The sequence below is a fragment of the Sinohyriopsis cumingii genome, chromosome 7 (genome assembly GCF_028554795.1).
Source record: "Sinohyriopsis cumingii isolate HCF-2022 chromosome 7, ASM2855479v2, whole genome shotgun sequence".
Classification (NCBI taxonomy): domain Eukaryota; kingdom Metazoa; phylum Mollusca; class Bivalvia; order Unionida; family Unionidae; genus Sinohyriopsis; species Sinohyriopsis cumingii.
The window spans coordinates 71827737-71835407 of NC_142967.1; the positions used below are offsets into that span (position 1 = coordinate 71827737).

Below are 7671 nucleotides of genomic sequence, written 5' to 3' on the forward strand. Positions count from 1 at the left end.
CTATCTTTCTTCGTTTTTTAGCATTATATGGATCTTATTTGATATCCAGCGAGTTTCTAATTCATTACAATTCCAAATATGGGCGTGATGCTAAAAATAGTTACATCTCATTGTCTAATCTAATTATAGAACAAATAAAAAATACGTATTGTACAGCCATCAATGGTAGATCAATTTTGTGAAATACCTTCATATACATAGTAGCTAAGAGGGCATTTCCTTTTTCCGAGTGATCTTAAAATAGACAATCGCGGAAATAAAATGTAGCGTAGGATGAATCAATTGTATATAAGTAGCACATTCAGCCGTTTAGAAATAAAAAGTTTCATTCCAGATTTCTGCATCAGAGAAGGAGCTTATAGCACAGACAAAATGGTTCGTTTGCTTTCATTTCTATTTTGCGTATATTATTTCTAATTGATTTTATCTTATTTTATTTTTATTTTGCATGCAATTACGGTAAAAGCGCGATTCAATGAGATAATACATGAATAAGTGCAATATTTGTACCCTTGATGGCATCAGAATTAACATAGAAGTACGTAACAATGATCATTTACATTATTTAAATAATCCAGTATTCCAGCATAATATACGGCTTTCTTATATACCTAGAATGAGCCTGATGCCCCGTGTTATTAACACTGGTAATAGTAAAAATGAATGAATGTCGTTACATAGATGTTTGATTCCTACAATTGATCTTCATCCCCATATCAGCTGTTCAAAAATTCAGTTCGGTTTATGACTTAAGATGAAGTGCGAAACAGAAAGGTTGAAATGCAAAGCAATTTTATTTTCTTCAGTTACGCTTTGGGAAATCGGAAAATGACTAAGCATATATTAAAAAGAAATTCATTATCATAGTAATTCGATCTTGAACGTCGGATCACGTGTTGTAGACAGCATCGGAAAATTCAGATCACGACTCGATGTTTCGCGTCTCGCAATGATCACGATTTTCTGATGTAAAACTGTAAAACACAATGTGATCTAGCAATCAACCTTGGATTCAGGTGATTACTTATATATATATATATATATATATATATGTCTCTGTGTGTGTATGTATGTATGCATGTATGTATCTATGTATGTATGTGTGTGTGTGTGCGTGTGGGTGTTTTAAGATTATACTTTCAATAGTATATTTGCAATATATTACTGTGAGATTACCACATCTCTCGTCTGAAAAGGTTCGTGCAATGGTTTTCTGGAGTTGGAATCAACGCCTAAAAGTAACTTATATTCCCAAGGCGGTATTTTCAGGTGTATTTTGGTGAATCCTTTTTATATTTTTAACATAGTATTTAACTCTAGCACTAATGTACGTTGATTTTCGTTTTACACAGACGATGTCAAGCTCACAATCAGTCATCGCAAGATGTATTTTCCTTTCCTTGATCAGTATACTGTTATTGTTGACATCAGTGTCTGCACAGGTAACCAGTCCTCCATCACAACGATGCATCTACCAACCCGAAAAAGGAGCATGTGTTCCACGTCGTGTACTTAGACCCGACCTGCCAATGATCAGCAAGAGAATCAGAGAGTGTGATGGAACAGTTCTCATTTGTCAGGACCAACGATGTGGTTGCATTAATAACACACTACTGGAGACAATTTACTTGTAACATTTCTTACTATTCATCTGGACAGCTCCGGTGGCCTAGTGGTTAGAGCGTTCATCTTGGAAGCGGGAGGTCGTGGGTTTGAACCCCAACCGAGTGATACCAAACTCTTAAAAAAGCGGTACTAACAGCTCCATCGCTAGGCGCTCAGCATTAATTTGTTAGTGTTACCATTGGTCGGCCTGGTGTCAGGATAATGTGACTGGGTGGGACATCATGCTACATGTCTGCAGTGTAATTCCCCAGTACTAGACATCACTATAAACTGCCACACTGCATACATCGTAGCGATATGACTGAAAAATTGTTAAAGCTACGTTAAAAAATACAAATCACACACACACACACATCTCTCTCTCTCTCTCTCTCTCTCTCTCTCTCTCACACACACACACACACACACACACACACACACACATTATTGATATGTAAATTGATTATTTGTAACCTGCATGGTTGTGACTCAATTTGTATCACATAATAGATGTTCAAAATATGGTATTAATATTTAACGCTGAGATTGATTTAAGCCAATGATTGTGTAAAGAAATGTTATATTTAGTTACTTTTTGGCTGATACATTTATTTTCTTAGGATTATTGTATTACAGTAGTTGTTTCATTCCTAGTAAAATCTGTCATTGTTTTATTTCGCTGTATTAGGATATAGATACATGTTGCTCAATTTGATGTGTTGTTCTCTTTTTGAAAGATGAAGTATCCTTTAATTGGTGTAGAGTTGTTTGTGAAAAGTGTTGTTGACATATGTATGTCTGTCAGATAAAACAGAGAATGCTCTGCCCAATAACAAATAGCATAATTTCTTGAAAATGAGGCAGTTTTTCTCATTAACATAGTCATGGTGCATGACAAAGAATTTAAAAGCATGAATGAGAACTTTCATTTTATGTGCATCGTGTAGCAAAAGCGTTATAGGTGACTAAAGAAATCTAGTACGACCGCTTGATGAACTGAAAACCACGGAATCGGGTTGTAATTATGTGAACATTCACATCTTACCAAGGGATCTGAGTTGTCTGCTGGCCTTTCGAATCCGTAATCAAGCGCATGACAGTTCTAGCAAGGTGATCCTGTTTTCTTTTTGGAAATTATGTACACCAGCTACACCTTGTAGCAGTGCAGCAACTAACACTAAAAGTTATATTTACATACAAACCATGCGTCTAGGGATAGGACAAGCAATTGTTATAAAAACTCAGTGAGACTGTTGTACAGTCTTCGTTGGTTTCACAACAACCTAGTCGTGTTACAGTGCAACAATACTAAAGTAAAACAAACTGGAAATTTCTAACGAACAATTCTGGTTTGAGACAAAAACTAAATAATTGTTGTCAAAAGAAACAAATCTTTTGTCGTCTCTCTGAATGAATAATTATGATATTACCAGTGATATATATATATATATATATATATATATATATATATATATATATATATATATATATATATATATATATATATATATATATATATAGAGAGAGAGAGAGAGAGAGAGAGAGAGAGAGAGAGAGAGAATTATAAATATACAATAAACAGAACGAAAAGTGCTATCCCTAGACTCTATAAGAGAATGCTTGATGACAGTAGGCAGAATTAATATTTAATACAAATAATGCTATCATACGGGTTAGAGAATTTTTAATTCGCTCTCTACAGAGATTCGAACCCAGGTCCGCGGGTAAACGACACCCATCGCCTTGCCTGCACACACGAGCCCATATTCACCTAGTCGTGAAGATTTCTGGAACGAAGAAAATACCTATGGCGTAAACGATTATCTTTCAAAGCAGGTTTAGCTGACGTGAAAAAGCGCATAGTCTGTTCACTATGTTTTTCTTCTTTCACAACCCGCCGTGGTGAAAGGTCAACATCAAGATCACCTTGGGGTCCGAGTGCGTTTAGTTATTAAAGTTCTTTTCTAGCCAAATAATGCACCCATTATTGAAGCTCTGCTGTGGGTTTTAATAGCATGTCAGCAGCAGGGAGTGTGAACAGTCTCTAATTGAAATTTTTTATTTCATATCAAGGAAGGCTTCCCCTAACAAATTGTTAAGAAAAAGCTTTATTTTCTAAAATAGAGGTTTCCTTATGGGATCAAATATTTAAGCAGCAGCAAAACAAATCTGAAAATGTACCTGAGATGAACCCTTGTTGCTGCTCTACATGGTTAAAATATTTTGTCAAGACCAACTCGATATCGTGTTCGTGGGTCATGCAAATTTATCGTTATAAATCCATGTGGAGTCAACTGAGCACGACTAAATAAGTTTTTAAATTTAATAATATCCATGCCTCCAGAACACCATGTTTGGTGAATATTCCTCAGCGTGTGCGTGTCAACGCCGTTAAAAACAGCTAAACTCTTGCAATTATCTCTAATTACTTTTGGAATTTGTGTATACCGTTGAGTTACATAAATAACGTCAGTATTTTTATGTCTGCCTCGAGAAAATATCCTTGCAGGATTTGATTGTCTAACATCACGTCATCGTACACAACTAAATTATTAATGCTCCCATAAAGATCATCAACTGATGGTGCATCATTAACATCAGTGACAAATTCAATAATATCACCGTTTTCATTTAACAGTGACGCATTTTCATTAAAATCTTTTAGTACTTGATAACATCGCTGATCATCAACGGATGGTGCAGCTATATATAATTTATCCCTCTTTAGCCATCTCATTATCAAATTAAGCAATGACTGTGTTTTCCCACTACCAGATGGACCTATTATTATCATTCTGATAGAATTTGGCAACGTCGCATGATGTTTAACTGGTTCCTGTTTTTTGTAGCGGAAAAATCAATTACATCCATGATATAATTATACCATGGATTTATATTGTGTGAAATGTCGCTTGCGTACTCAGACAACAGGCCTAACTACGGTTGTTACGCGCAATAATAGATCGGCCGCGACAGGTAGATATGCGAAATGTGGCACAAAGAAATTTAGATTTATTTCATCTGGTCAACAAGCAAATCCGGCCAAAATAAAATCAATTTAAAAAAGGAAAAAAAGGCGGTGATGTTGCAGCGCAATTAGCAAAATTACCTGGTGTTTTTGGGGCTAAGTATCCTGGAGAAAAACATCTTCCAGGATATAATTATTGCGGCCCTGGAATCCGACTTGATATTAGACTTGACGATCAAGATAAACCAAAATTAAATGAAGATCCCGTAAATGCCATAGACAGAGCATGTTACGTTCATGATGTTGCTTATCGAAGCAACAATCTACAACAAAGGCACCTCGCGGATGTAAAATTGATTCATACCAGTATTCCTGGTAAATCTATCAGAGAAAGATTAGCTAATTGTTTGATAAAATCAGCGATGAAAGGTAAATTAGTGCTTGGTGCTGCTAATTGATATTATGGAATCGATTTATTATTCTCCGGCTGGGTTTTGGAACGGTAAAGCGACAATTAATAAACTTGCTAAAGCTCCTCGAGTAAATATTCCCACTGCTACATCGTCGTTATCCAAACAAGCAGTATGGCAAATTTATTTACCACCGCCGAAACAAATCCCGTTTGCGCATTTTGACGTTAGTGTCCCTAATGAAGTTCATCAAGCCCATATTATGTTTTTGCCGCACGATATTATTGGTCTAAAAACATACAAGTACATGTTGACGATAGTTGATATTGCAAGCAGATATAAAGAAGCAGAACCGCTAACAACAAAAGCTGCCGTTGACGTCGCGGATGCATTTAATAAAATTTATCAACGAGGACCTTTAAAATGGCCAAATTTACTCCAGGTTGATCCTGGTAGAGAATTTTTAGATGCGGTATCATTTTTGATGAAACAAAATAACGTTAAAATACGGTGAGGACACACTGGAATTCATCGCGATCAGGCAATTGTTGAGCGATTTAATAAAACACTCGCTGAGAGACTATTTGGATATCAGTGCGCAAGGGAATTTATTCAGGATTCAAGATCATACGAGTGGGTCGAAAGATTACCAGATGTAATATCAGCAATAAACAGCGAACCAACACGAGCAATAAATATGAGACCGGCCATCGCGATTAAAAGAAAAAATTATACCGATAAAACGGCGCGATTTTTCAACACAGCCGGTGCTAGGAAGTATCATCGTGAGATATTTATATAAACCAGGTGAATTTGAAGGTGGTAGAGAAAGAACGACGGATCCTATTTGGAGTATTACAACACATAAAATATCCACCGTGACAAGATCAACCGGTAGACCGGCAATTTATGTACTTGATTCACTTGCTCCTCAACGCGGTTTTACCCGTCAAGAATTACAAATAGTTCCCACAGATACTCAATTACCACCTAAATCGCTCCGGTAACAAGTCTTTTACACTCCAAGCACGCTAATGTGACATTTTCTCGTGTATGACCGTAATTATTATCTTTCCTGTCAACGGTAAATTGTCTTGAATCATTTTTTCGATATTTCCATAACATTATACAAATACAACCCGAGCAATGATTATTTTGCCGTTGTTTCAGCGATATTACAAACTCAATACCTAGGTCAATTTTGTAATTATTTTTTTTCTCAAATTGTTTGTATCTGGATATTTTTTTCTTTATTATATCATCGTAGGTTTCGTCGTCAATTATCAGCGAATCTAAAATAATTCGTCTCAGTTGAGATATTTTTCTAACTCTAGACACAGCTAAACAAACTAAATTCGACCATTCTATGCGATTATCAACAATCCAAACAACTATATCAGAAATTGTTAATCCTTGCGACGAATGAATTGTCATTGCATATCCTAGCGTCCATGGGGATTTATCCATATTTAGTGCTTCAACAACGAAATTAATATCAACGGCAACAATATCATTAACACCAAGTTCTTTTTTCCTTGTCCCGGTTCATCAACGTCAATACTTTGTCGTCGCGTATCTGCTGGTCGATAACACAACGGTACCGGTAATAATGGAAATTTCTCTCGTTGCAGTTGAGATAATTCCCGTTGAAGCATATCTCTAACTATTTTTCTACTAGCAACTATTAAATCATTTGGTTTCCATTGATTTAAAAAGTTTTTATAGATGATACTGAAATTACTTCTCGCATAATTTTACACTGAATTTTATTTGGTTGTAATCGAATTAATTTTTTAAATTCAGTTAATTTTACATCAAGTGATCTGTAATCGGTATCAACTTCCTCATAATAATCAACAAAATTCTTCAGCCAGATATGAGGAGATTCCCCATCAATAGGGTTAGGTTGACCATGATCACCGCACATTATCCCGGCGGTATTTTTTAACAATAACCAATCGAGAAACCTTTTTTAGTACCTCCAACGAAACAGTACAAATTTCATCCCAAATAATAATTGTATTAATATATTTTTCCCCCATCGGCGAAGATGTCCATGTTCCACCGCTATATTTGAAAAAACTGTGATAAGTACACGAATTAACTCCTCGCTGCTTCATTTCTTTCGCTAGTCTGTGTGTTGGCGTTAGCACAACCACGTCAGAGTTTTAAAATAATTCTATAACTCGCGTCGTTTTATCTGAACCTCCCGGCCCGTTTACGTATACTGTTTTATATTGCGATATTGGATTGTGCACGGACGGCGACGAGGAAATTTCTGATATTTCATCGCGATAACAGTTACCGCTAATTTCAACATCAGCTGATTCACAATAATCAAGAATATTTTCGTCCTTAATTCTCCTAGTGCCCCATGAACCATCGCCGGTTAATTTTGATAGCGTTTCTAAGTGTTTTTTATCAATATAAAATGAATCAGTAGCTACTCTAACTGCGTCACAAGGGAATTTATTTATCATTGATAGTAAATTTATACTTACGTACGCGAGCATTGATGATCTTAAATGAGTATACTGTGGAGACTCCCCTTCGATGTAGCTGACAACGGTACCTAATTTTGTTCCGTCAGCAAGGTAAACATTTTCTCGATTACAAAATATAGCTCTCGCAGCGGTATCAGCAATTATAAAATCTAATTCAGCATCATCCATGATTAATCTAGAATAA

General features: G+C 35.8%; 1 long non-coding RNA gene across 1 annotated transcript; it reads left to right on the forward strand.

Annotated features, from left to right (window-relative positions):
* The first annotated feature begins 309 nt into the window (after positions 1 to 309).
* On the forward strand, positions 310 to 2315 carry LOC149795499 (uncharacterized). Its single transcript, XR_016422117.1, has 2 exons — positions 310 to 375; positions 1353 to 2315. It is a non-coding gene; the product is annotated as an uncharacterized LOC149795499 (long non-coding RNA).
* Positions 2316 to 7671: the final 5356 nt, after the last annotated feature.